General features: G+C 34.8%; 1 long non-coding RNA gene across 1 annotated transcript in view; it reads right to left on the reverse strand.

Moving 5' to 3' along the window:
- The window catches only part of LOC138064378 (uncharacterized), a 46,324-nt gene extending 26,019 nt beyond the window's left edge, over positions 1-20,305 (reverse strand). Inside the window, exon 1 of the long non-coding RNA XR_011137616.1 lies at positions 20,253-20,305. This is a non-coding gene — a long non-coding RNA (uncharacterized lncRNA). The remainder of the gene's footprint in view (positions 1-20,252) is intronic.
- Between the last annotated feature and the right edge of the window lie 925 nt (positions 20,306-21,230).

Here is a 21,230-nt window from a genome sequence, read left to right on the forward strand (position 1 = left end):
ATGAGGAATCTTTACTTAAAAAAATGAAAAAAGGTAGCTAGGAGAATAGGAGAATTAAGCCTTTAGAGATGTCACAAAGACCACTTAAGAGCATCCTATGAGAAGCCCTAGGTCAGTGGATATCACCTGTTAAAAAAAAAAAAAAAACACCCTGGGAAAGGACTAAGTCTATATGGCTAAATAGCAGGGTAAGGATGATTGTTAAAAACATAGAGGTCATCTGTCAGAAAGCAGGAAGCAAGTCTGCTGACTACAGTAGGGAGAATCAAACTCTCACAGATTAAATGTAAAAACATACTAGAAAAAGTCCAAGAAAAAGTCTGTGATGTAACTAGTAAAAGGAGTCAAAACCAGTAAGAACTTTTCCTTCAAATGCACCAGGAATAAGAAGCCTGCCAGAGAGTCCATAAGGCCAACTCTTGATCCAAGACCAAAGGGAGCACTCAGAGAAGCTAAGGTTACTGCGGAAATACTAATGTTACTCTTTGTTCCTTGTGGAAGGAATTGGGAAGATTCTCATGCTGCAAACCCTCTCTATGGGAACTCAGATGATCTGTTCGAAATTGAAGCAACTGCAGAAGAGGTTATATAACAGACCGCAAAAAATGGCAGTAATAAGTTACCAGGGGGAGATGGTATTCATGAAAGAGTTCTAAAAAACTTTATAGATTAAATATTACTTTTGGCATGCAGCTGCTCACTTAATATTTGCTGCTACCCAAAGATGGCATACCATTTCCTTTACGTTTTTTTCCTTAATGACTGCAGAGAGTTCTGAAGATCATGACAAGTCTGATGTCTCCATGTTAGACAAACTAGGAGAAAAATTGCTAAGGAAAAGAACTACTAGGTAATAGTGGTAACCCCTGTACAAGGCAAATATGTAAAAACTCTGTACAGCTGACTCTTTACAGCTATTCCTATATCTGGCATCAGAGAAAATCTCAGTTATGCTGTAGGGCAGTGTAAAGCATTACAATTAGACTAAAAGATTAAATACAAAATAATTTTTAAAATGTTAAAAAACTTAATATAAAAAGAAAACACTTTTTAATGTAATAGATATTAAAAGTTAAGGAAAATATTAAAATCGGACATAAGCAATAGTTTTTTTTCCTCTAACTTACTTCAAATTAAATCGGTATTCCAGAGAAGACATGGATCTCAGCAAGTCAGTGGAAACCCATGCCTGACTGCACACAACAGCAGTGGGTTATTATGCTGAGTAGGCCAAAAGTAGGATTCAATCCTAGTTTATTTTGTAACAGGTGAAATTTAAGTGAAATGGCTAGTGTCCCTGCCCTGGGAGACTGCAGTTAGTTGAGTCTTCTCTTCGTTTACAATAAAAAATAGCAATAGAGTCAGCACCTTCTCTCCTGGCTTCCAACAGGCAATCTTTAGGAATTATATTCTACCTTGGAAGATCTAAACTAGTCCAGGATGCTAGACTATCCTTTCTTATTACAATGTTAAGTGCATTTCAGGCATTTTGCCTCAGTCAGTCTCTTCCTTTGAATGATGCCTCTCATTGTTTTAACTCTGCTTCCAAAAAATCACTGGATACTTGGTATGGCCTGTGTTTCAACTGAAGCATAGAATTCTTAGTCAATAACCAAAATTTGCAGTTCACACCATCCTTTGCATTGGTGGTTTAGACCAAGAGCTATGAATCTTTATATAACTTCTCTGATTACTAGCTAATTGCAAGAACTTACCTTCTTTTGTTGGAAGAAAGTCAGCCAAGAGTTCTCTTAATGTAGAGTTTTTTATTCCCTTGTGCCTGAATTTACTCTTTCCATTTATTTTAATCAGATATATCTTGAAACGGTCACATGATGTGACAGGTAGGTTCAGGAGCACAAATCTCACCTAACTACCACATCCAAAATTGCAGGTCTTAAAAGTCTTGCTTTGACATAAGCTTTGTATAAGCTTTGTTTCAGTAACAGAGTTGTCATTGGATAAAGCACTGTTTCAGCTAATGCCAAGAACACCTAAACTTTGACAGCATTGAGCAGATTTATATGAATTCACATCTGGATTTCATGCAGTTGCATGATTAGAAACTTCTCCACCTGAGACATGTTCATAAAGCTGGAAGAGAAAATTCTTAAAGTATGAGGTCCCACACAAAAAGATTCTCTTAACTTCTGTATAAGAACTCTGCACTCAAAGTGCACTCTAGGCTGCAGAAGACACTCAAAGGACTCTGCACAAAGCACTTTGAATCAGCATTTCCCTATCTCTTGACAGTAATGCCAATTGTAACTAACTGAAGTACGACATAAAAAAACTAGACATTGGGCAGCTGTTTTTTTTTGTCCTTCTGCAGCTCTTGCACTCAAACTCTGAAACTAAATACAGAGAATCACCTGGAAAGAGAAGAACACCAACACATGATTTTACAAACTCAAGGTATTGCCTGTCTGGAATTTACACTATTTTATAACATCAATCAACTTTTAACTAGAACTTCCCATCCCTCCCTATTCTGCCCTATCTTCTGCTATCAGTCTAACAGTGATCACCCACTAACTAAACCTGTTCTTGATGGTTTGATGAATTTGCATTTTTAAAGAGAAAGAATATAAACTGTGGGAGAGGAGAGAACTGTATAATTAATTCATAAGAGTCTTAGTAAGTTCAAATCTTATTTAAGACCCATTCCAGCCATCATTTAAAACAACGGAAAGACTTGAATTCAGTGGGAGCTGAATAAACCCTTTTAAGTACATGTGTTGACATAACTTTAATTACGGAGCTTCTCTGGCACCTCTATGTAAAACATTACTTCTGCAAAGTGGTTTTGTCAGGAAAACACTATCTCCTTTCGATATAAAATGGTAAGTGATAATTAACATAATTGCTCTTAGTGCTAATTAAATAATTATGTAATTTATTGTACAAGTAATTAAACTATTGCAATTTAATAGGTTGAAGATGCAAACATACCTACTTTATATTCATAACTATTCTAGCTTTTTATTGCCATTGTAGCTAGCTAAGTTCTACTACAAATTACAAAAGATTTGGTTATTCATGTAAGCTTCATTGACAACACTGTCAAGTGTTTCAAACATTATTTGCACTCAGTGATCATAAGACTATTTTTCAGCACCTTTTGAGACCCTTTTCATATTCAAAATTTAAAAAATTCATCTGAAAGTTATTTAAAAATTTATATAAAATTCCAACACCCAGTATTACATTTAAGTAATTTCCAGATATAAATGACATACAGTGTATTTCCACACTTAGGGTTATTTATGGTTGTAAATGTAGGAAATGTGCAGTGTTTTATTTAGTCTAAGGTAATCTTTAACTGGTCTTTAACTGTAAAATTATTCACAGGTTATTAACCTTTGAAGTGGCAGTGTGAAACAATTTTTGTTAACCTGCTCTGCTTCTCTGATTGATATGAACATCACTGATCAAATTTAAGATAGCATTCTGTTCTATATACTGATAGGTAGTCCAGTTGCAAGATTAATTTAGCAGGCTCTTACAATGTTTGATTCATTAGATTTTTAGATTCAATGTGAATTTTTCTTTGCTATCTCATGGATGGATTTGGCTAATTATTCATCTTGAATGAGGACATACTCAATCTTTAGTTCCCTGATTGAGTTCCCTTTCCTTAATGAAAGCCGACATAAATTCAACTTATTTAATAAATATACAAAGTTTGCAAGCATTCTAGACAATGTAATTTGCAGTTTAAACAACCAGATTACCATATGGCAACGTAAGAATTGCGACAGTAGTCGGACCAGTAGTCCAGACCAGTTTGTCTATTGCCATGTCATCTGCCGAGTATATCATCAGATCTATTAGGGAAAAGTTTAAGACCTCTCACTGCATTCTGTTACTATTTCTATAAAGAAAGAAACTCTGCAAAACAGTCTCAGTTTCCTCATTACACACCTTTTTAGCAATCCTTGTGACATCCTCAGATTTTGATTTCATATTTACTTCTAAAAACTTGATGAAGAAAGAGCTTGAAATTAGTCTCAGAAAAATCCACATAGTAAAGTCCCCAACAAATACTTTTAGAGAACTATGGAAGAAATAAAGGCCTTGAACTTTCAGTGTATTGAAAATGCATTTCCTTAAGGAAATATAAAATGTAATTTTTAAGTGATCAAAGGAAAAAAAAAAAACTCTTTTCTATTAAACTGATCAGTAAGAAAGCTTGTAGTTTTAAGACTATAGACACAAACATTAATTCATAAGATATTCATTTCTCTCTTCTCTTTCCCGCTTTATACATTTTATAGCTATATATAGTGACAAAATCTGTTTAGGTTAACATATCTAAATATACTGCACTGAATACATTTTTAGATTGAGTTTGATTTTTAGGTCAAAGTGGAAAATTATATACTTGGATATAAATAGACACATATTGATTTACAGCTATGTGTATATACACTGTAAAAATACACACTCTATTTTTAAGTCCATATTTATATTCCATGAATAACTTTTACAGTCAGCACTAGTCATCTATTTTCAATACAAATGAAAATGTTTGACTTTATTCCGTTTCTTTTCCAGTTTAACTGTAATATTCTATACCTTACAGTCCTTCAAGTTGCCCTCTTACTGTTATCATAGCAATAATGTGTTTCAACATATCACTGACTGATTTAAGTCTACACAGTTTTCGATAGTTCTTCATTCCCTGCAACTAACACAAACTTGTGAAGTAGAAATTAAATAGAAAAGTGATTTTTAGAAATAAATACTTTAAAAGACACAAACTACAGCCTACAGGGGTTGGAAATCTATGCTGTTATAAGTTACAAGAGATGTCCTATTTTGTTTCTTTAACTCAGTTTCAGCTGTGGAAATGACATTATGGCATCTCAGTATGAATGATACATTGCAGTTACTTAATTATCTGGATTCTTGTTTATCTGGATGTTTTTACTACACATGAAATATCTAATAATATGTTCATCACAACTTAACTATGATTATTTGGTAATGGGTTATTTGATAATGTCAAACTTAATTATTGAAAGTCAGCTTCTGGAAAGTCTAGTGATTAAACAATTTGTAGTACAATCAAGACCGAGGCTGCAACACTAATTCTGAAGGTAATTGAACGGGTAGAGAATTAGGTATGTGCAGGAAGGAAAAGAAAGCAGTTTACATCTTACACCTCATGGATGGTCAGAGCAGACTCCCAAATCCTCAGACTTTGTAAAATAGGAGAGCTAAAGAGGACATCCTACCAGAGACACTGTTTATGAATGAGTGACTAAAGCACAGTGTTGGGAATACAAGTTCAGTGAAAAGCTCACCTAAAGATTGGTAGGTATACTGCCAGAATAAATGTATAATTATGTCTGATTTAAGAAGGGATTTTGTGAAATTAAGCATGCAAATATCTAGAGGCATAGGTGGAAAGTGATTACTACCTTTGCTACACGGATAAGATGGATGATCCCATTTGCGGCAGCTATAACATTACTTAATGCTAACATAGAACTGTCTGGGATTGCGGAATCTGTGGCACTCTTGTTCCTGTATAATGTAATATGCAAGGCTGGAAATAGCCTTCAAATAATCCTTTAGACACATCCAAGGCTATAATAACCACTTTCCATCACTTTTCTGCTTTTTACAGAAAATATTGACCTTCAAGAGCAATAGAAACCACTGTAGTATATTGCTTTGATGTCATTTCTTGAAATGTCAGAGGTGAAGTAATTGGTTGAGATCAGAAATTAAATGCAAAGTGATTTTTGAAAGCAATGGAAACACCATATGACTTTACATTTACAATCAAAACATGAAGATCTGCATTATGGAAATACTAAAACATAAGATTAATTCTATAAACTTTGGGCACATCTGATATGTATTACATGACTGTTAAGTATAATTAGCACTTCAGATTTCTGTTAGTACATAACAGCTCCACAGTAATGGTGTAGATTTCTCAGAAATATTACAGAAATCTTGTTTTCTACCCTCAATTTCTCCCCACCCCAACGTATCTTTGTTTTCAGATAGCATTTTAATATACCAAAATGCTAAAAGTACAGAATAAAACAAATACTATTGAAAAAGAGTTACAGAATAAAAAAATGAACAAATCTGGAAAAACGTGAAAGCTGTAACAGGATACTTACTTTATAATTAAAAATTTCAAATATAAAAATATTTGGGTAGTTAAAAACTTCTGAGCACTGCCATACTTCAGATTATCAGAATATCGCAATTTGAGCATGCACCCTGAAAAAGAACAGACTAAGATTCGTCAATGAATTATTTTCTCTGTACTGCTGTTTAAAAACTCCCTTAATGTATTTTTTTGGTTCTTCTTCTTTTTAAGGGTGAGAAAATGTAAGATTACGTTCTCTTTATTTGTTGTCTTGTTTTAGCTGTTGTTCTTACAACAAGATCTCTGCAGTTCAATTTAAATTTCTTTGATTAACTTCAACACTCTCTAATTTAATGACCAAAGTGAAAAAGAGGACAGTTCTTTCCCTGTATCTCCATTCTGTAAGTGCAGTAGTCCTACTGCATTGCTACCTTTGAAGTCTTTAATGTTATCCATTTTTAATATATTGCTGAAGACTTCATTGCACTCTGCTTAAATTTGAGTTCTCTAAGTCTTAAGCAGAAATTTTGATTTCAAGAACATTTTGGTTATATTTCTTTTGATGTACGTGAAGAGTTTGAACAGCTGACGTCAACTGACATGTATTCAGTGTTTACTTCTCCTTTCCCAATTCAGTTCTCCCAGCTGCACAAGCAATTTCCTTCAACTGGTTCTAACTTATGTTGCAAACAGCATAGTTTAGAATATGAAGAAAAAAGGAGAATAATTAGCAATTATTTATTCAAAATGTAAAAATCATCTGTAACAGACACTAGATTGAAGATCTACCACAAGCAGCCTCATAGGCTGTGCGAGGCTAGCTATTTTTGATCCTAGGTCAAAATCTTATGCCCTCTTCTATGTGATTTGAGAGGAGACAGAACAACTTTCCTCTGTGTAAAATGCACCTCCTTCATAATTCAAAATGCACTCACTGTGATTTAGAGCAAAATAAGAAGTTGAAAAACCTACTTGAAGAAGTAAGTGGTGGGATAAAAGAAGAGAAGGCCTATATGAGAAAAACTCCTGTTATCCATGTGTTTCATGTAAATGACAGGTCTAGTAAATAATATCATAAAAGATGCCATTGCTTCTAACTGTATAGATGCAACACAGCTAAGTAATACTGGTTTTCACACTATATTTTATCATATCTGTTTCACACCATCATTTTAGACAGCAAAAATTCTACTCGTATTAATGTGAGCAGCTACAACCCAAAGTTATTCACCAGCAATCAGCACAAGCAGTTCATTCAATGTTATTAACAAGCAGTTGCACTTTGAAACAGTAGATGGTTTTCAACGATATGCTTTCTTGTATTAAATATATGAAAGAGCAGGAATTGTCTGTTTTTTTTTTTTAATTTATTCTTGTAAAGTAAATTTTTTGACTCTTCCATAAATTAAGTTAGGTATTATTTAAGGTAAGGAAAATTAGATGTTGTGAGAGACAATGAGGTGGAATTTGCATTTTCATCCAGTTACCCAGAATGTCTCTGAATGAAATCTTTACAGTCTTACTTTTCTTCGAGAATGCAATGACTTGAGAAAATACAACCTCCACAGCAGATAGCATGAGTCTTACCACTTACCTCAAAACTGTTGTTGTAAATTTAATTAATATTTAGTGCACTCTGGAGCAACTACTTCCAAGAATGTAATACATTCACAGCTGTCTTCTATATCTCGGAAAAAATGATAGTGGTCTTACTGCCATAGAGGGACAAGTCTTAGAAGTTTGGAAATTAAGCTTGGGTGAGTAAACTTAAACTACAGATACGCTTCTGGATTTTTTATTCGGAATAATTTCTAGATGAGCATTTTCTTTCATCATTAATTTTTCATCTTTCCTGACAGTATGACTGACAAGCATTGAATTTGGTTCTAGACAAAATTTGCAGTTAATGCAGCTGCAGTTGCTGGCTAAGAGACCTTCATTAGTACACATGCTCAAGTACTCCACAAAAATGAATGTGCAAGGACATTCCATCATGTATTTTCAGCTACAATTCACTGCTTAATTGTTCCACTAGGCATATAAATATACACAAATTTTTACTTAGGACTTCTAGTTCCCTTTTAAAATTTTAAACCACTTCCGCATTATCTTTTCTTTACAGAATATCAGTCTAATTCCTTGCAACAGAGGAAGACATATTTTAAAGAAGAGTGGTCCACTGGTAATGACAACTTATGCCTTTCTGCCTCCTAAATTATTCCATGAAAGACTTCCTTTCAATACAGTTTTATCTATTTGCAACAAAGATTGAAGACCTTGCAGCTTACTTATTTTGCCATTTTCCTCCCCACATTCAGTTTTTGCCATGGTCTAGTAAAAAAAAATTAGGCATAAGCAAGCCCCAAGTGACTCATGAATTCAGTACCTACACTTATACACATTTTATACCTCCTGTGTCATCTGTGTGCCATATTCTATGAGCTCTTTTTCACATTTTATGAGACTGGATAGTTTGATTATTTCATTATGGGAATTTATGTGGGAGAGATGAAAATATCTGACTCCAGCTTAAACAGATGAGCATGAAATTTTCTCTAATTCCTTCACCAGCCAAAAAGAGGAAATATTCCTGACTACTCTTCTCTCAGATACTATGTATTTGAAGCGCTCTCTCTCACTAGGGGGTTAACCTCATTTATGCTGTACAGAGCTTAAGCTAGTCATTATCCATCTAAAGACTTGTCTATCCAGACATAGCAGAAGCCCTGACTATCCGTTTATAAAGGAAGCGGTGCATCATCAGTGCATCATTCCCATTTTCAGTGGTAATGTCTCACATATCCCTTACACAGAAGTTTAATGAAGAGGATTGAATCCTGAAGGCTTCATCAAGTCTGCCTTGCAGCTTGATACACTCATAGGCACCGATATGTGAGAAAGTTTAGCACTAGGTGTGTAACAGTGGAAGCAATGCTTTGACCAGCATTAGTTAGCTTCTCTGCTGTGCTGAAACACTTAAATCCCTGATATGTCCATGGAAGAGAAGCAGCAGTAGCTTTTTGGTGCATCAGGCATGTAAGCATTCAGGGTTGGATTCTCAACCTTTGGTCATTAAATTAATAAACCTTCAGTCATTAACAGGATGTACGATTTAGAGCGCAATACCTAAATTTCTCATCAGTTACTTCCTGTCTGTGGACTACTACAATATTCTGCCTGTTAAGCCACAAGGTAATGTAATATGTGTAATACGTGGTTAGACTGGGAGTGCAGCAAAGTAAAATGTTAAAAAGGAAAGTAAGACATAGGGCATTCTTTTCCATTGCCTTTTTCACTCCAAATGGGCAAAAAAACTGGCTATGATTTGTTTTAGAAAGGCTATAAAAATATGCATTTGTTAACATTATGCTCTTCAAGAAAAGAGTTCTTATGTAAGTACTGTGGATTCAGACATTATTTTTAGACTGGAAACAGTTATGCCTTTTTCTGCAGATGTCCAAATTGCATTTCTCATTATTAAAAATCTACCTAAGTTTCCTTTTAGACTATTCTAGATAGAAAAATACTCCCCACAAGAGTTTAGGAGTGGCTTATATTAGTATCAGAAGGTCAATTTCAGTCTTTAGTAAAACTAGTAAAAAATTTCTGCTATATAAATTGAACAATTTATATTGGCAAAGATGTGAGACATTTGTCAAACTCCACACTGGTACTTCTTTCTGACTTTGAACAAAATATTTTATTGAATTATTTATTATTTTTGATTTCACTTCAGGCTTAATGTTTTTCACTGAAGAGGAAGAATTTAAAAACTAAACTAAACTCAGTTATCATTATTCACTCTTTAAAAAGTGATACAATTTGTTTTGTCTTTTATAAAAGTGTATATTTCTTACCGAAAGCAAATATCTCTGTCTTTGAGCTATGTGTATACAGTAGTAATAAAATATCCTTTGCAATTAGGGACTACCAGATTATGCCCTTAATCTCTGAAGTGTAAGAGTTGAATAGGCTACTGGCTTATTTGCTATCTTTGTCATTATAAATTAATTAACATGATTAATTTAAATCAGCACTTCATTTGCTATAAAAATTTAGAAAGTACAAATCATTTATATGTTAAACTTTGACCTTGAGCAATACAAAACAAGTAGAAAAATACAACCTACCAGAATGTAATAATGATATAATAAGACATCTTAAATTGAAAGATACGGGCAATTTTGTGGTTTTACATTATGTAGAAAGCTGCCCCTAACTGCTAAATCTTTCTTGCAAAGCAGCAGTTTGGGATTATATTCTCTTGACTAGCTGGGTAGGGAGGCAATAGCATTTCTCCTCTCTCTGAACTGCCACAATTGCTCTTTCAGAGCAAGTTGGCCATTCACAAGGAAATCAGCCGCTGAAACTTCTAGAGGTTTGGAGACAAAACTCCAAAGCTCAGGGCGACTCAAGAACTGCTAACACTGACCAGGGCTATTTTGTACCTAGCCCAGCGATATTATCACCATGCAATGTCCTTCAAGGACATTATATATGTAGAAATAGATCTTTTACTTTTTGTTGATACAAGATTGCTGGCAATAACTGTGCATCCTCCTCTGGGCTATTCAGATTACTATTGTGTTTAAGAGTGAGGAAATCTATTTCTGGTCACTGCCTATAGGGCACTGTGAATTATTTTCATCGGCTGTCAGATGCTGATACTGCTCTAGTTTCCCCTTTTTTTGGTCACCAGAAGAGACGAAGTAACAACGGTTATGTCTATCCAGCACAGTATCTTTGGACTACTCTTAAGAGAAAAAATGAAGTATGTCTGCAGGTGAATGGGAGTAAGTATTACTCTGCTGTGAAACTTCTTGCTTCTATCCTTCCAGCCAAAGCCAAGGCTAAAAGCATAATTTAGAAGAAATGTTTTTACCACTTTCACCCCTTTTGCAGAAGTATTTTTTTTTAAGCTGTCAAGGTGGGGACAGCCACTTCTTCAGTTCTTTCCACCTATTCTTGAGTAACAGACTACATTTAATGAAACTATTTTGTTTAGCTAGCCTTCTGCACATAGATGTGTGTTCCACACTATGCATGAAGTATGCTGTCTTTCTTGAAATTAGCCTCCCCTTTTATTAAGCAAAAAAATCACCAACAGCTACTTTCTCAGAAGGTGCAATTGAAAAGATGTCACCTCATGGAATCTACCAAGGTCAACAGAAGTTAAGATCAACCTCAGGCCACCTGGCAGAGAGACATCAGAATCTTACTCTAACTAGATTTTCACTTTTATTTCGGAGATGATAGGCAGTCATGTTGGAGAGGAAGGTTATGGCTGGTGATTTACTTCTTTTTAGCACTAGGAGACAGCATACATTTCCTTTTGCATGCTAAGACAATCTTGCAAAACCACTGGTTATAAATTGCCAGGTGTTTGTAGGTCAGTTGCAACCTTGACTACCAAGGAATTTTTAAAGTGCTAAATAGAGTATGAGCAAGAATGCATTCAGTAAAAACTGATTCTTATTTGTGGGAAAAATTTTTTAAACCTTACACATCCCGGAAATCTATGGCCAAAAATATACAGAAAAATTATAGAAAAATGATACTTCAAATCAAGTTTCTAATCTTATGTCAAACTTAAGAAGCAAGTCCAGATATCATTTATGAGGAAAATTATTGACATCTCCAGCCATGCAAGGTTTTTCACTAAAGCTCTGCCTGTTAATTTTGCATTCTGTATAGCAAACTGCAATAACTTGCACTATTATTGGTCCTTCTCCAGAAAGTTAGATTCACAAAATTTTGCAAAACCACAAAGTCCAGTAAATCTATTTTAAAGTTCAGGATTAAACTGATGACACTTTTCAAGCACATAAACTATTACTGTTCAAATAAACACTCAATAGCACTATACTAATTCGTCAGGAAACTAAGGACATTCCTGAAGCATTAGCTGCAAGTGATTTTGTTTAGCTAGATTAAATAGGACTGTTTTATATCTGTCAGATAGGCCTGACAGTTCCTGCTGAAGTGCTTATATGACAGTAAAACATTCCAAGTAGCTTCCACCTTTTAAAACATTTTCCAGAAATAGGTAATTGGAATTTTTTCAGCACATGTTGGAGAGGCACTGTTAACATTTACGGAAGAAATATCAGCAAGTAAATGGGAATAGCAAATAGTGATTTTGCAGAACCTGACAGGAAAATTTTACTGCATTATAAAGTTAAATGTGAAGTGGTCATTTCAGTGAAAAGAGCACAAATAAAACCATTAAATCAGAAGTACACAACTCCCAATAGATTTCAGGGTAATCACAGAAATGTTTTCCTCTTTATGTGTACTAGAAGGGACACAGAGTGCTATATTTTTATGTGTGGCAATGGGTCCCAAAAGTACTCGTCTTTTGGGTCTCGTACTGAATTGTATTAATGGGTTTATGCTGATCTACTGAATTTGAGATTTCTTGCTTCCATCAGGAAAAATCCTTTTGAGTCACATTAATTTTTACTAATGCAAATCAAGAAGATGAAAATGTGCTCATTACTGCTTCTTGAAATTGCACGTCCAACACATTTTGCATGTTCTAGGAACAGAAGGGTTGTCAAAAACACTGAAAAGAGACAAAGATTACAAAACTATTTGGTCAGTACTAAAAGGCTCCAGTGGCATTTAAAGCGGTCAGATACATTCTAATCCAAGAATGCAACTATTTTCTTCTCTATGATATAAACCGCATCCACAATAAGTATCAAGAGCACTCTTTAGACATAATTATCAGAGCTGCCATGCCTGACAGTTTCAGCAAGCCCAAGACTTCTTCGGCTCAGTTGTGCCCCTAGCAGGAACACTACCTGCTCAAGAATAAAGCTAATACAAAAAATCACAAATTATATTCTCATAATCCATTTAGTTATTGGAAATTATTAATGCTTAGCACTGACACAGAACTTTTCACAGAAATATTGCACAAGTCTAACTAATTAATATTAATGACACTTTATCTGTAATTATATTTCATTATTTGCTGATCTACAAAATTGGGACTATTTACCCATTTTACTCAATAGCAGAATTAGATCTTGCTACTAACTCTGTGAAAGAACATTCAGTAAATTACACATTTTACCTTGAAATTGCCCAATGACATGCTTTATTTTGCTAAATAAAGCCCTATTGTACATAGTACCATCTGCTTTTTTGTTGGTTGCAGTGCTTTTTTCTTGTGTTAATTATTTTATATTAATAGAAAATGTACCATAAGTAGAGTCAATTTATTAAAGCAATTATGCAGTGAAATTGGTGTTAAGAGCTGAAGTTGCTTTTCTGTAGATTATAATGTAACATGCCTAATGATGTCAGCTATATGGCTGAGCCATCTACAATTCCGCATAATTGGTATATGGTACATTTTTAATAGAAATAAAGATGAATAATTGAAACATAATTTATAATATAATTCGTTATGGTCCATGGAAAAGAATAGTGCCTTACAGTAATATATAAGAGAATATATGCTTGACATTGCAGTGACCTTCAACATACATTTCAAATAGGCTCTAGGATTTGTATCAACAAGGAACAGTAACAATAACCTTGTCAAATGAAAAGATAATGTAAATGTGTGGACTGATACTCTTAGATGAATTTTCACAAGAGCTGAGGGTATACTCATGCTATACTACACTATCATGTAGACATATAATAAACTGGTTCCTTCTAATGAATCTGACCTTGCAAAACCAAAAATTGCATTGCCTGCTTGGGATGCTTTTGTTAATAGCATGGCATAGCAGACCTCTCCCTTTAAATACTAAATATATAAAAAATCCTCTCAGTAAAGCAAGACTGATTTTAATCTGATTTACAAATCTCTCCAGTGCTCAGTATACCTTTCAATATTACATATTACAGTTAGTGCAGAACCGCATTAATTTATTCAAAAAAAAATTCAGAATTCCTACAGCACTGAATACAAAGGGAGCAGTTTTCAAATGCATGTGCAGCAGATACACCGATTAGTGAAAAGTCTTATTTGTACCCCAAGCAGCTGTCCATAAAAATATTGTCTCACAAAACTTTCCTGTATTATATGAACTGGCTTTAAAAAGAGTTAAGAAACAGTGAAGCTTCTTGAATGCTTTTATTTAGATCCTAATTCCTTTTAGCTCCCTTTTTTTCCAGTATTTGCTTATGGTAGTTCATCTCCACAGAGCAGCAGAAAACAGCTTCAATAGAATGGTGATCGCACCCAAGACTTTTGCTGGATTGACATTAAACGGCTTATTCTCAAAGATGCCACACTAGGGCTAAAATGACAAAAGCCCATGCTTTAAAGAGTGCATGATGAATTTAGCTGAACACTGCATCCCTTTTTCTTTTAACATACATATAATTAATATGAAAAGGAAGTTTGCCATGTCAACAAACTATCTTTTCTGGATAAATGCAAAATTAACTAATTTCTACTAATTTAGTGAGTTTATATCTTCGGCTATTTTCCCCAATACAGAGATACGTTACAGTGGGTGCATGTTCTAGGAAATGAGGAAAAAAACCTCAGCATGTGGTTTACAAATACAAAGGGGTTAAAAGAAGTTACAATATCTAAATAAATAAAGGGGATATTTTCATGACTTATGACAAATTTTCTCACATCAGAAGACTGGTAGCATGAGAAAAAAAAAAAGGCACTTAAATCCCACAACAGTCAGACCCTGAGGTGACTCATTTTGCAACTGAAGTTTGTAGTAAAAGAAATAACCAGAGAAGCCACACAAAAATATCTAAGTGCCTAGTAGTCAGGGCACTCATTCCCAGGAGATTTGCTTGAGAAAAAAAAATATAGGAAGTATTATAAAATACCTGCTCACTAACTGATGTATTAGAATACAAGCATACAAATTCACTAGTTCACTGCACAGTTATCAAGAGATGACACAGTAGCACTAACATGTGCTATTAAATAATTACGAGTGTTTCTAACGGAGATACTGTGTTGTCACTGATAAATAATGCATATTATATCATGGTGATTATGCAATTAACTTATGTCACCAGCATCCTCTTCCTACCTTCTATAACACTCTGGGTCAGCAAGTAACTTCCTATTAACTGCTGAGTATTCAGAAGGGCATCTTTAACAGCTCTAATTAAAATGTTTTAAATGCCTACTAAAATCCCTAATGAGAATTGCCATTGTAACAGACGATCTGAACAAGCTTCTGCTACTTCACTATGTGCAAACCAACTTCTTTTGTGGCATGTCTTGAACAGCACATTACAAATGTTACTCTCTCATTTTTTTCTGCGATACCCTATCCCACAAGGACAGCCATTCACAGGATGCTCTCTGCATATTCCTCCCAGCAGTAAGAATAACAATAGTGATAGTAGGTGTGTAACACCATGAATTGTCAATGCTTTCTCACTAATTATCACTGGAAACACCTTCTAGGATGAAATAAACATCCTCACTGTTCTTAAACGGTCAAATTCTGTATTCTGCCAACAATATATACTATGCAGAAAGGAGCAGGGTTTCTCCCCTGTGAAGGACAACGGACAAGGCCTGGAAAGAAGTTGGGATATTACAGCAGGTAGATATGAGTTAGAAGGCCATGCTCTTCTCTAAGGTTACCCACATGGTGGAGGGTGGGACATGCTGACTCCCTCACAGCCACTGTACTGTAACCACAAGGATGAGTTAATAACTAAGAACAGCTATCGCCACCCACTATGCTAAGACATACTCATAGAGCTCAGCTGAGTTCACTATAAACAAATCAAGCCTATATTTAAAAACTAATCTCTTGCCTTGTTCATTGTTACTTACAAGAAACAACAAGCAAGCCAGAGGGCAATTCCAAAAATTTCTCCATGTTACGGTGCAAACATGAAAAAATGTAAAGAGAAACATTGACATCTGACCAAACTACTGTCTCCTTCATATTTAGATGGCTCACCTGTGCCCTGTGCCACATTACTTTGTCTTCATTCCTTTACCTTGGACCAGAACTAAGCTGGAGAAAAAGGAAAATAAGGCAGGTGGTAAACTCTTTCTAAAGAGTTTCTAAAGAGTAAAATAATATATATTTATGTTTGTGTTAAGTGAATTTTAAAAGACAAGCCGTTATGTGTTTTATTGCAGTATCTATTGTAAACTATGTCTAGGCTGTCAGATTTAACAAGAGCAGCCACATTTTTCTTTCTATGCAGATTTTCTTCATGAGCTCTTCTCTCCAGGAAGTATGGAACTGATTGACTTGTAAGGAGGAGAAAGGGTTCATAAGATCTCAAAAGTAATTAGCCTAACCAAGAAACAGCACGAGACTGTTATTCTTATATTCCTGTACACTAGATTTCTTGCAAGCGAATTCAATTAAAAAAAACCCTTACTACCACTTAATATTAATCTAATCTGTTGCAAATCAATCCTTTTCTTTTTTAGATCTTTTAAAGATCCTAATAACTATCAAACATAAATAAACTTGGATAGTATCCACATGCTGCTAAATGAAACATGAGGAGTATGTAAAGCATACAAAAGGCAAAAGGAATACATACTGAGCTTGTTAAAAATACACTTATAAACTCTAAAAACTATCCATTTCAAGTATCCAGATGCATACCACTACATTACAGAATGTAATAGCAGACATAGCAGTCACCTAGATTACCAAAAAAAAAAAAAAAACCCACTAGCACAATAGTTTAGAGTGGACTTTTTATTGTTTTTAGTCTTTTTTTCCTGTGAAAGTGTATTACATTTATTTTTAAGTCCTACACTTGTTAATAACTGTCTTGACAGTCAGAAATCATGATGCAGACCAAAAAGTGAGTGTGAAATTGAAGGAATTTTGAAATTCCCTAACCTTAAAGTCTTAAATTGTGTCCATGCTCTGCTAAACATCAAGATATTTAAGAACTAAAAGCAGGGGTAAGATTCTTGATTGATAACATACACCGTCCCCCCCCCCCCGACCCCCCAGAGGATTAAGGCCATACTATCGCTGAACTTACAAGACTTCAAGTTTATTTTGTGCAGAATATTGCTCCAATGAGCTTGATACAGGAGTGACATCACCACACATATATAAGCGGAGTTTCTGGTCGCTGGCACTGGCCAGTTCCTCCAGATTGGGCATCCATGGACAACAGAAACACAGAGCAGTAAAGGCTCTCCTAATGCTGATCGATGCCTATTGTGTCCTGGGGTTAAAGCTTCCAGACACACACAAGTAAATTCAAGATGATCCAACTGCAGGCTGTTGCTTTAACAAGTGCCAAATAAACACCCAAAAGATTAGTTTTCAGTATATTCACCTAGAGGAACTATTTCTCTTATGAAATATATCAAAACATAAAGAAAAGTGGTATGAAAACCGATAACAGAATCTTTTCTTCTTGCAAGGCACATCTTGGAAATCAATGGACAGCAATTCCTTTGAGTTGCAGCTGCAGATTAAAATTCAAAGCTTTTCAACTCCTCACTTAATGAATTCAAAGTTTAGTTCAATTTCATAAACTACAGACTCTGCTTCCTGCTATCCCTGCTTAGGCACTGATATGCTCTGGTACTGTATAAATAGTGCAGATATACTGCAAACCTAGTACCTGTACTTCTAATTAGAAGTTGATCTCACTATTTCAGCAACTTCTTGTTCAAAGTTGTACATAGATACACATCTTTAATAAACAGAAATATAAGACTTCAAGGATACAGTATACAGAAAAGAAAAATAGTGGAGATTATGTAATACTAGTTTTATTTTGGCTTTGCATACTGGTACCCAAGCAATCTAAAATTCAATAAGAAATACAAGAGAAGGGTAACACTTCTCCATTCTCAATAAGTTTATTACCACTGTGTCCTCATTATCTAGTAATAAAGTGAAATCTAAGGTCAGAACTAGGAACGAGTAAAAGTGCATGTCAAAAGAAAGCTGAGTCACCTTGCTATAAAATTAGTATTTCTAAAAACAAAGCTTAAAATAATTAGAAACTTAAACAGCACAAACAGATGTCACTTAAAGAATAGAACTGAGAAAATTAGTTTCCGTGTACCGCAAACAATCATTTCCTTTCACTTTAAGGCTATTCTGTGGTAGTTTACTCATGGCTCACACCAACCAAAGTGCTCTGGAATATACCAGCAGCATTGTGATTGAATCATGGCTACACAGTTCAGCTTTTTTCCATATTTGCAGGCTGCATTTGCAAATTGCTCTTTCCAGACAGCTGCTTACAGAAGCATTTAAACAGGCTATGAACTTTCATGACTACAGAATGGTGAATCAGTTAGCACTATAAAGAAGCGATAACCTGTTTCATGTTGCTCGAGCTGAGTGATAAATGCTATAGCTGATTAACTTCTAAAAGTTTGATGGATTCTATGGTCACTCTACCTTCATAGCTCGATTTGTTAGGGGTTTTTTTTGTGTTTGTCCTTACTTCATAGGCTTTGAACCAAAGCATTGCTCTGAGAACTGGACCTTAGACACTATCACAATTACAAAGGGGAAGGACATAGGGTCACATGCAGAAGAGAGAGAGAGCAGAGGATCTGGAAGCATTTTTACTAGAAGTTTTGCTTACTCGGCCCTCTTCTGTGCTGTCATACTTCCGCTTTGCAGTGCTCTGACTCATTATCAGCCTAGGTCCCTATGAAGAGCTTCAGACATGTCTCTCCAGGGATCTGTCATTCTTGATAGTATTGAAGGACTCCAGCAGTGCAAGCTAATTTTACCTTCAAAATTATGTTTATGACCTGCCAAAATGCATGGTAGGAAGGAAAAGTTAGAAACATCCCATGGATTTCCTTTAAATCATGCATGGAACACTGCTTCAGCAGTATATTCCATGTATAGCTAGCTCTCATCCAGAGATCTTAGCAAACTGTGCTTTTTTAAAGGATGCCATTACTGTTCATGATAGTAACTGGTCCGTAAAGCCATCGGGCCTTCTGAACGTTTCCATATTAGAACTTCACAAGAACTATAGAGTGTTTATATCAGTCAATTTTCCAAAAGTTTTAGAATTACTTGTAAAAAAAGATATGCCTTGGAGTACACTTTCAGGACTCTCTTCTTGTGAGCTTGGGGTTCAAGTCTGCATCCAGCGTTTTTATTGTATGCTAGAAGCTTTCAAGTCACCAACAGTGACTAGAAGATGCTTAATTTTTGAGACTCTTGTGATGGCACACCTCTGTTCAGCTCGCATTTCAAATGGAGATGCACTGTACTACTCAAGGTCCTAATTTGCAAAGTCATCAAATCCTTGACCTACAAATGACCTTTTGTAATGTGGTTATTTTAGATTACACTTAATTCCAGCTATGACAAACAGAACATAACAAACACTTATCCACAATATTTAAAACATAAAGCGTAATTTAAAATATTTGTAAAAGGCCTAAGCAATAAAATAAAACAACTCCTACACCTTAAGTTACAGCAGAGATACCTCTTCCCTTCCTGACAAGGTGGAAATCATAGTTTCTACCTCTGTGGACCTCTCTTACAGTAGTTATAACTAACCTTCACTACAGATCTTTTAGTGAGGTGAGACTGGTTCGATCGTTCACCCCAAAAATCCTTTTCTTTCCTTAAGTAAAGAAAGTTTTTCCTCTTTCTAATGGAATTATTTACCTGTCATAGGTATTTGTATATATATTTTACACTAAGAATCCTCCCCTGCATTTCAGAAAAAAACTTCAACCTCAGTTTCAGAGAGATATAAAACTCTCTTTGCTGTCATGACTATTTAACATTCTTCAGTGCAGAAGAATGTTATCTTTCACAGGACCTTACAGTCAATATCAATCTGTAAATTAAAACAATGCATGATAACAAGCATCTAAACTGTTTAGACAGTAACCAGCTGTATTCATTTAATCAATATGGTAAACTATGAAAACAAAACAGATGTTGCCACAATCAGTTAAGAAAAAACTGACTCTTTCTTTCACTCATAATCAAGAGATGAATAAAAACTGATTCATGAGTAAATAAAAACCTTGCAGGTTTTTATGTCTCACAAAGAGAACATTTTTTCTACATGTAGCTTTACCAGTAGAAGGAAGTCAAATAGATATTTCTGGTTATATTTAAACTTTAAAGGTCAGCATAAATGATTTTGAGGTCTCTTACTGCAAAGAGTTTCAGAAAGTAATAGTAATACTCACACTCTTTAACGATCATGTAGGTACTGCTGAAAAGGGGAAACCAGTTGTCAACGTAAAATAATATTTAAAATAATCTAAAAATAAATAAAAATATTAAAAAGCTATCATCTTTACTTGATAATAATGAACTTAAATTGAATTTACAAATTTCCAAAAGGCGCAGAAACTTTCTAAACAACTTAAAAGTGAATGTTGTGTATCTTGAAATTGTTGAGCCTGGCCTGCACTGACCCAATTTCCTTACATACGTTAGTGATATGGTCCTGGTTTTATTTCTAACTTAGCTGAAAGGAGGAAGTACAGCAATCTTGTAAAAGCCAGTTCTTTTAAGTGCCCACAGTGTCTTCTTCCTCTTTCTATGAAATAAATAGTTTTGAACAATTACGAACAAACACAAAATAATAGCTCAGACTATCTTCAAGCTCTGACAGCAACAACTGTTTTTGTAATTAAGCAGAAATTTAGGATGACTTTCTCTGGACACTTGAGATGGTATGATAGCTGTGTCTACGATAGATCCAGCCCAGTCAAGCTTATCCTCAGCATTAATGTTGTGATCCTGGAAGCTGTTATCAGTTTCCCTGCTAAAATGCTACATAGTGCAAATCTATCGCAGCACAGAAAAGATTTAGAGTTAATTGTTCAAAAGTAGCACACTGGCATTGAACACTCAGTGACGATTCAGAAATGGATGGGAATGTGATGCTTAATTCTTTACATACTTCCTGTGAATACACAACTTATTTATGGATAAAGATATACAATTTAGTTATACATTACCTATATTGAAACATACACACATATTTATAAAGTTCATTGGAACTTACATCACTTCAATGTATATATGCTCAATATTTTTCACCAGCTAAGTATACTCAGTATAATTCTATTAGTTTAAAATTCTAAAAACTGATGAAAATCTGGATGTTCCTGGAAGGAGTCCAGGAAATTTTCAGAGCTCTTCCCCCGCAACCATTC

The sequence above is a fragment of the Struthio camelus genome, chromosome Z (assembly GCF_040807025.1).
Source record: "Struthio camelus isolate bStrCam1 chromosome Z, bStrCam1.hap1, whole genome shotgun sequence".
In the NCBI taxonomy this organism is placed as follows: domain Eukaryota; kingdom Metazoa; phylum Chordata; class Aves; order Struthioniformes; family Struthionidae; genus Struthio; species Struthio camelus.